General features: G+C 51.1%; 1 pseudogene; it reads right to left on the bottom strand.

Moving 5' to 3' along the window:
* Nucleotides 1–473: 473 nt before the first annotated feature.
* On the bottom strand, nt 474–647 carry LOC142558683 (U2 spliceosomal RNA; annotated as a pseudogene).
* Between the last annotated feature and the right edge of the window lie 5783 nt (nt 648–6430).

The following is a 6430-nucleotide window of genomic DNA, read 5'->3' as shown; positions in this document are numbered from 1 at the left end:
AGTAAGTGGTAATTAGCGAAGGCGTTGTGCAAATGGTACTAACGGTGCATTTCTAGAAATGAGAAGTTATAGAAGCTGTTATTTAATTCATTTTGTTCGTCAGCCTATGCGGATGCAGCATGGTTCCATATATATCGTAGTTCGGTGTACAAAACTAGTAGTATTAACAAAACGTGCTAATAAAAACCTGCGCATCACTGGCAATGTTCTAATATAGCGACAAGCCGCAGCTTGGAAAATATTTCATCATTGACACGCACACAGCGTAGCTCCGGTAGTCCTTGGATGGCTGGTAGGTATATGGAGCATGCACGAACCTGTGGCACTGTTTGCCTCCGACACCTGTTCGCACAAATAGAGCCCGCAGTGTTGGAGGCCACAGGCAGGCACTCCAGAGTCTTTTCTTTTTTTTCCTTTTCACTGCCAAGCTGTTCATATGCTAGGCTTCCGCGCATTTTGTTCCGGGTGCGCAAAAACAGCGGGTCGATCCCAGAGATAGTGCAATACCGCGCCGATCCGCGGCGGAGGTGAAGCAAGCGTCAAGCAGTCCGCCAACTTGCAAAAGTAAGTTTAACAACTTGGCTCCAAATAGACCCCGTATCAGATATTAAGCTGACAAGAACAGATACCACACTTTGACCCGCCATGTCTTAAGTTCGAACCGCCCCTTCTTTGTCGGCGTTCCAAGCGCTTGCGTATCTCCTTTCCTTCCCCTCTCTCGTGGTGGCGCTGCCGTCGTTATGTCCATGCGTGTCTATAGTTTCCTACGGCTCCTAGTGGCGGTCGACCCGTCGTCCACGCGAATGTATATAAAAATCACGGTAAATTTGTCCGTAACTTCGTTCAAAGTTCTAATAATAATAATAATATTTGGGGTTTTACGTGCCAAAACCACTTTATGATTATGAGGCACGCCGTAGTGGAGGACTCCGGAAATTTTGACCACCTGGGGTTCTTTAACGTGCACCTAAATCTAAGCACACGGGTGTTTTCGCATTTCGCCCCCATCGAAATGCGGCCGCCGTGGCCGGGATTCGGTCCCGCGACCTCGTGCTCAGCAGCCGAACACCATAGCCACTGAGCAACCACGGCGGGTGTTCAAAGTTCTGTTTCACCTCTGTGTCGTGTGCAGAAGAGCTTCGTTAGTGATTCAACTTCACAGAGTGGGATGGCTCATGTGTTTTTTTCTTAACGTGGTACTTACTGTATCGAGTGTAATACGGGCGTCACAGGGGACACTTTTGATCGCGATCGAGCTCGGTCAAAGTTCTTGGTCGCGATTGGCTACTTAGTGCACCCGTGGAAGGAAGCCAATCACGATAGAAAAATTTGTTCCCGATCTGGCTCGATCGCGAATGTAAAGCAGGTACATTATACCGGTGTCACACGTACGCTTCTGATCGCGATCGGGGCGATGAGTAACTACTTAAGAGGAAAAATCGAAATCAGGAAAGAAACAATTTATGATAACTTAAAGGGAAGCTCATTACTTTTCGAAGCGAGACCAGGATGCTTTAGAAGAGCGAGATATAAGAAGGAAGAAGAACCATGTGCTTGCTACCGTAAAGCTAGGGAAACGATGGAGCATGTTTTATTAGAATGTGAAGATATCTGCCCAGCGGTCGATTTAGGCACCACTGGCCTCCTTGCATCTCTTGGGTTCAGCGAGAGCAGGGGGAAGTAAATATATCCGCAATAGAGATTAGTAAGACGCGATTGGAAGATTGGTGGAAGAAAAGAGGGAAACGACAAGAAACGGAGACGTGCAAAAACAAAGTTCTCAATACGTGGTCAGAAAATTTGGTTATGGGAATTCATCGCGGTATTTCTTTTCCTTTCTTTTTCTTTTTTTAACCTAGGTAGGATATTAGGCAGCATAACAGCAACAACTTGGTAGCTCAACCCTCCGCCCCGTTCCAAAGGGGGCTGTTACGTTTCGCCTACGACGCGCGGTATAGCCGGCGCGGATGCAACGGACGCCGGGGCTTCGTTCAAAGCGGCAGACATTTTGGCCCGTTCGGCGCCGCCGCTACGCCTCCCCGCCAAGCGCGTCCAGGCATGTTCCAATGCCACGTGTCTTCGTGTGCGTGTGTGTGTGTATGTGCATGTTGGTGCCCACGCTTGTCGAAGCGCGGCAGCCGGGGAGAGGAGCTCCCCCAACTGTGAAGCGAGGAGGTCTGACCGGCGCCGACACGACGTATGCGCCACCTTCTCATCCCAATGTTCCCGAGCGGCACAGTCACGTGCTCGTCTATAGAGGGGTTCCTTCTTGCCCTCAACTGCGAGAGTATAAAAGTAGCTGCCCCCGGACGCCAAGAGAGGCTCCGATTTCTTCTGTTGATTAACGTGCACTCCCGTCTCTCTACTTCGGTCGACCTGACCGCCAACTCTTTGCGATGTTAGAATAAACAAGTTGTTTTGTTGTTACCAGTCGACTCATGCTTTGCCGGGACCTTCGGATGCTTCCAGTTGTACCCCAGGCCGCCAGGCCAACGCTACCCTTGGGGCTTGCGACCCAGGTGCAACAACGGGCGTCAGCGCTGAGTTCCCAACAACTGTCTGCCAGCGGTGAGATCGCGACAACGGAGGCCAGCAGCGAAGAGATGCAGTTGACTGTATGCTGAGCAGCTCAACGACCATCCGGGAGCAGTGCAACGAGCCCTGTGTGATGACTGGTTGCCTGCAGCGGAACGACTGCGCTGAATTCTTGGCTGCGAGGTTTGGTGAGTGCGGGACTTTCTTCTCCTGAGTTTTGCCAGGCTTTTGTTAGTGTCAGAAACAGAGCTGGTAATTGTGGTTGTCGTTGCTGCCGGGTTAGTTTGCGGCAAGACAATAATAGGCAGTAGAGAAAGCAGATTCAGAGCAGCCATGGATTTGAAGTCGTTGCGCAAACCGAAATTGCTGGAGCTTGCAAGAGAGTTGGGTCTGGATGTCTCAGACAAACTCAGAAAACCTGAACTGCTAAGGGCTATTCTTGAGTTAGAAGCTGAGGATGACGAGCTGTCGGAATGCCTTGAGACCATTGAGGAGAGGGAGACGGCAAAAAGACAGGAGCGCGAAATTAAAGAACAGAAAGAAAAAGAAGAGCGTGAACGTAAAGAACAGAAAGAGCGAGAGCAACAAGAGCGCGACCACGCTTTGGAAATGAAGCGTCTTGAGGTAGAGATGGAACGCGCTCGTAATGGAAGTCAGGCACACGGTGCAGGAGAACGCGTATTGTTCAAAATGACTGACCTGATGCGGCCGTTTAAGCTTGGAGAGGACATTGGTTTGTTCCTGGTTAACTTTGAGCGAACGTGCGAGAAGCAGGGGTTCTCTCGGGAAACGTGGCCACAGCGCTTGCTCACTTTGTTACCCGGCGAGGCGGCCGACGTAGTCGCTCGCTTGAATAGAGAGGAGGCAGAGGATTTCGACAAAGTAAAATCGAGTCTGCTAAAAAAGTACAGGCTGTAAGCGGAGGCGTTCCGTCGGAAGTTTCGGGAAAATGAGAAAGGCAGAAGTGAGTCATACACAGAGTTTGCGTACAGGCTTATGTCAAACATGCAGGAGTGGCTCAAAGAAGAGAAAGCGTTTGGTGACCACGATAAAGTTCTGCAGTGTTTCGGGCTAGAACAGTTTTATAGTCGGTTACCTGAGAACGTGCGGTACTGGGTCTTGGATAGGCCAGACGTTTGTACGGTGGCTAAAGCCGCTGAGCTAGCCGAGGAGTTTGTGACGCGTCGGGCTCGCGGAGCTAAGGACGGTCAAAAGGGTGAATTTGGCTCGAAGTTTGAGAGGCCGAAGTTCACACCCATGAGAGCAAAGGGGAACACACGTAGTGCGGATGCGAGTGAAAGCAGTGCGACCGAACCTAAGGAGACGGCGGCAGCCGAAGCCGAACGCAGAAAGCGGTTCGAGACGAGGCAAGCGCGCGTTTGTTATACGTGCCAGAAGCCGGGTCACTTTCCGGCGCAGTGTCCGGAAACAAAACCAAAAGTTGTGTTTTTGTCATTATGCAGCACTGACGAGAACATGAAGCTTCTCGAGCCTTACATGCGAGACCTCCTCGTGAACGGGAAAGAGTGCCGAGTGCTTCGCGATTCCGCAGCTACAATGGATGTAGTTCACCCGTCTTACGTAGAACCCCATATGTTCACGGGCGAGTGCGCATGGATCAAGCAAGCCGTGGAAGCTCATAGCGTGTGTCTGCCCGTAGCAAAAGTGCTTATTGAAGGACCTTTCGGAGCGCTTGAGACGGAGGCGGCAGTGTCATCTATGCTGCCCCCCCAGTACCCGTACCTATTTTCGAACAGGTCCGATCACCTCCTGCGCGAGAAGGGGCTTTTGTTTGGTGAGGCTAGCGTTCAGGCCTTAACCAGATCGAAGGTTCGGGAGCTCGCTGAAAAGGCGGTAGTTGCGGGGCCGACGTTATCAAACAATGAAAAAGGGTCAGAGGCGCAGCAAGCCGATATTCAGAGCACGCCCGAACTGAATAAAATTGAGCCTGTAGCGTTGAAGGCGCCAGATACTGGAGAGGAAATGCCCGACACGGGAAAGTTAGAAGAGCTATCTACAGATTTGCTCATCGCGCCTACGTCAGACGGACTTAATAGGTTGCTAAAAGTCAGCCGGTCGGCTTTGATAGCCGAGCAAAAAAAGGATGGCAGCCTAGAAAACGTGCGCTGCAATGTCAAGGAAGGTATCGCCAGGAAAAATGCGCGTTTTGTGGAAAGAGGTGGAGTCCTGTACCGGAAGTATCTAGACCGCAGAGGAGTGGAGTTCGATCAGCTGATCGTGCCTCAATGCTATCGTCAGGATCTGTTGCGCTTGTCGCACGGGGGTTCGTGGTCCGGACACCTAGGAGTTAAGAAAACTAAGGACCGTCTCTTGCAAGAGTACTATTGGCCAGGGTGTTTTCGGGACGCAGACCATTTCGTGAGGACATTTGACACCTGTCAGCGGGTGGGCAAACCAGGGGACAAATCGAGGGCGCCGTTGAGATTGGTACCTATCATTACGGAGCCTTTTAGACGGCTCGTTATTGATACAGTGGGACCTCTGCCGGTAACAGCCACAGGGTACAAACACATTTTGACTGTGATCTGCCCAGCGACAAAGTTCCCTGAAGCAGTGCCGCTTAAAGAACTCAGCTCAGTTGAGATAGTCAATGCACTACTGTCCATATTTGCGCGAGTTGGTTTTCCTGCGGAAATCCAATCAGATCAGGGCACAGTGTTTACTAGCGCTTTGACGACAACTTTTCTCGAAAGGTGTGGGGTAAAGCTGTTACACAGCTCAGTGTACCACCCACAGTCGAATTCCGTTGAGAAGCTCCACTCCGTCATGAAGCGCGTGTTGAGAGCATTGTGTTTTGAACATCAAACTGACTGGGAGCTGTGTCTGCCTGGGGTGATGTTTGCATTACGGACCGCGCCGCATGCGGCTACGGGGTTTTCGCCAGCTGAGCTGGTGTACGGTCGCTCGCTGCGATCTCCGCTTCGCATGCTTCGAGAATCGTGGGAAGGCAGGGGCGACGACCCAGTCGTGGTGGAGTACGTGCTTAAGCTCCTCGAACGCTTAAGAAGGGCACAGGAGTTGTCAGGTGAAGCAATGGCAAAGGCCCAGCAGAGGGCCAAGGTTTATTATGATCGGACAGCCAGGGCCCGTCGTTTTGAGGTGGGCGATGAGGTCATGATATTGCGCACATCGCTAAACAACAAACTAGACGTGCAGTGGGAGGGCCCAGCACGGATTGTTCAAAAACTGTCGGACGTTAACTACGTGGTGAGTCTGCCAGGAAAGCGGAAAGCACAGCAAGTTTACCACTGTAATCTGCTCAAACCTTATAGACAAAGGGAAGCAGTGGTGTGCATGATGGTAAACGTTCCTGAAGAGCTTCCGGTCGAGCTTCCGGGACTAGGCTCTGTGACGAACAGGGAAGACACCGGTCAAGTCATTAGTGACCTTATCAGTAAAGCACCGCTGTCGCCTGAGCAGAAAACCGAACTACACCAGCTCTTACAAGAGTTTCAAGGTCTGTTCTCTGAGAGGCCTGGTAGGACTTCTGTCCTTACTCATGATATAGAACTTACCTCCCCAGAGCCAGTACGATCAAAGCCGTATCGGGTGTCACCCCGCCAGAGCGATATTATGGAGGCTGAGGTAAAGAAAATGCTACAGCTCGGTGTTATTGAGGCAGGTGAGAGTGATTATACCTCCCCTTTGATTTTAGTTGAGGTACCGGGCAAGGAACCTCGTCCTTGCGTCGACTACCGCAGGCTTAATTCCATCACTAAGGATCAAATTTATCCGATCCCTAACATCGAGGAGCGCCTTGAGAAAGTTAGTAGCGCTCAGTTTATTTCCACCCTAGATCTTGTCAGGGGTTATTGGCAGGTTCCACTTACAGAAGAGGCTAGTAGGTATGCGGCGTTCATTTCACCAATGGGAA

Source organism: Dermacentor variabilis, chromosome 9 (genome assembly GCF_050947875.1).
Source record: "Dermacentor variabilis isolate Ectoservices chromosome 9, ASM5094787v1, whole genome shotgun sequence".
Lineage (NCBI taxonomy): Eukaryota > Metazoa > Arthropoda > Arachnida > Ixodida > Ixodidae > Dermacentor > Dermacentor variabilis.
The sequence above is the reverse complement of the archived record's forward strand: the minus strand, read 5'-3'. Positions and strand labels throughout refer to the sequence as shown.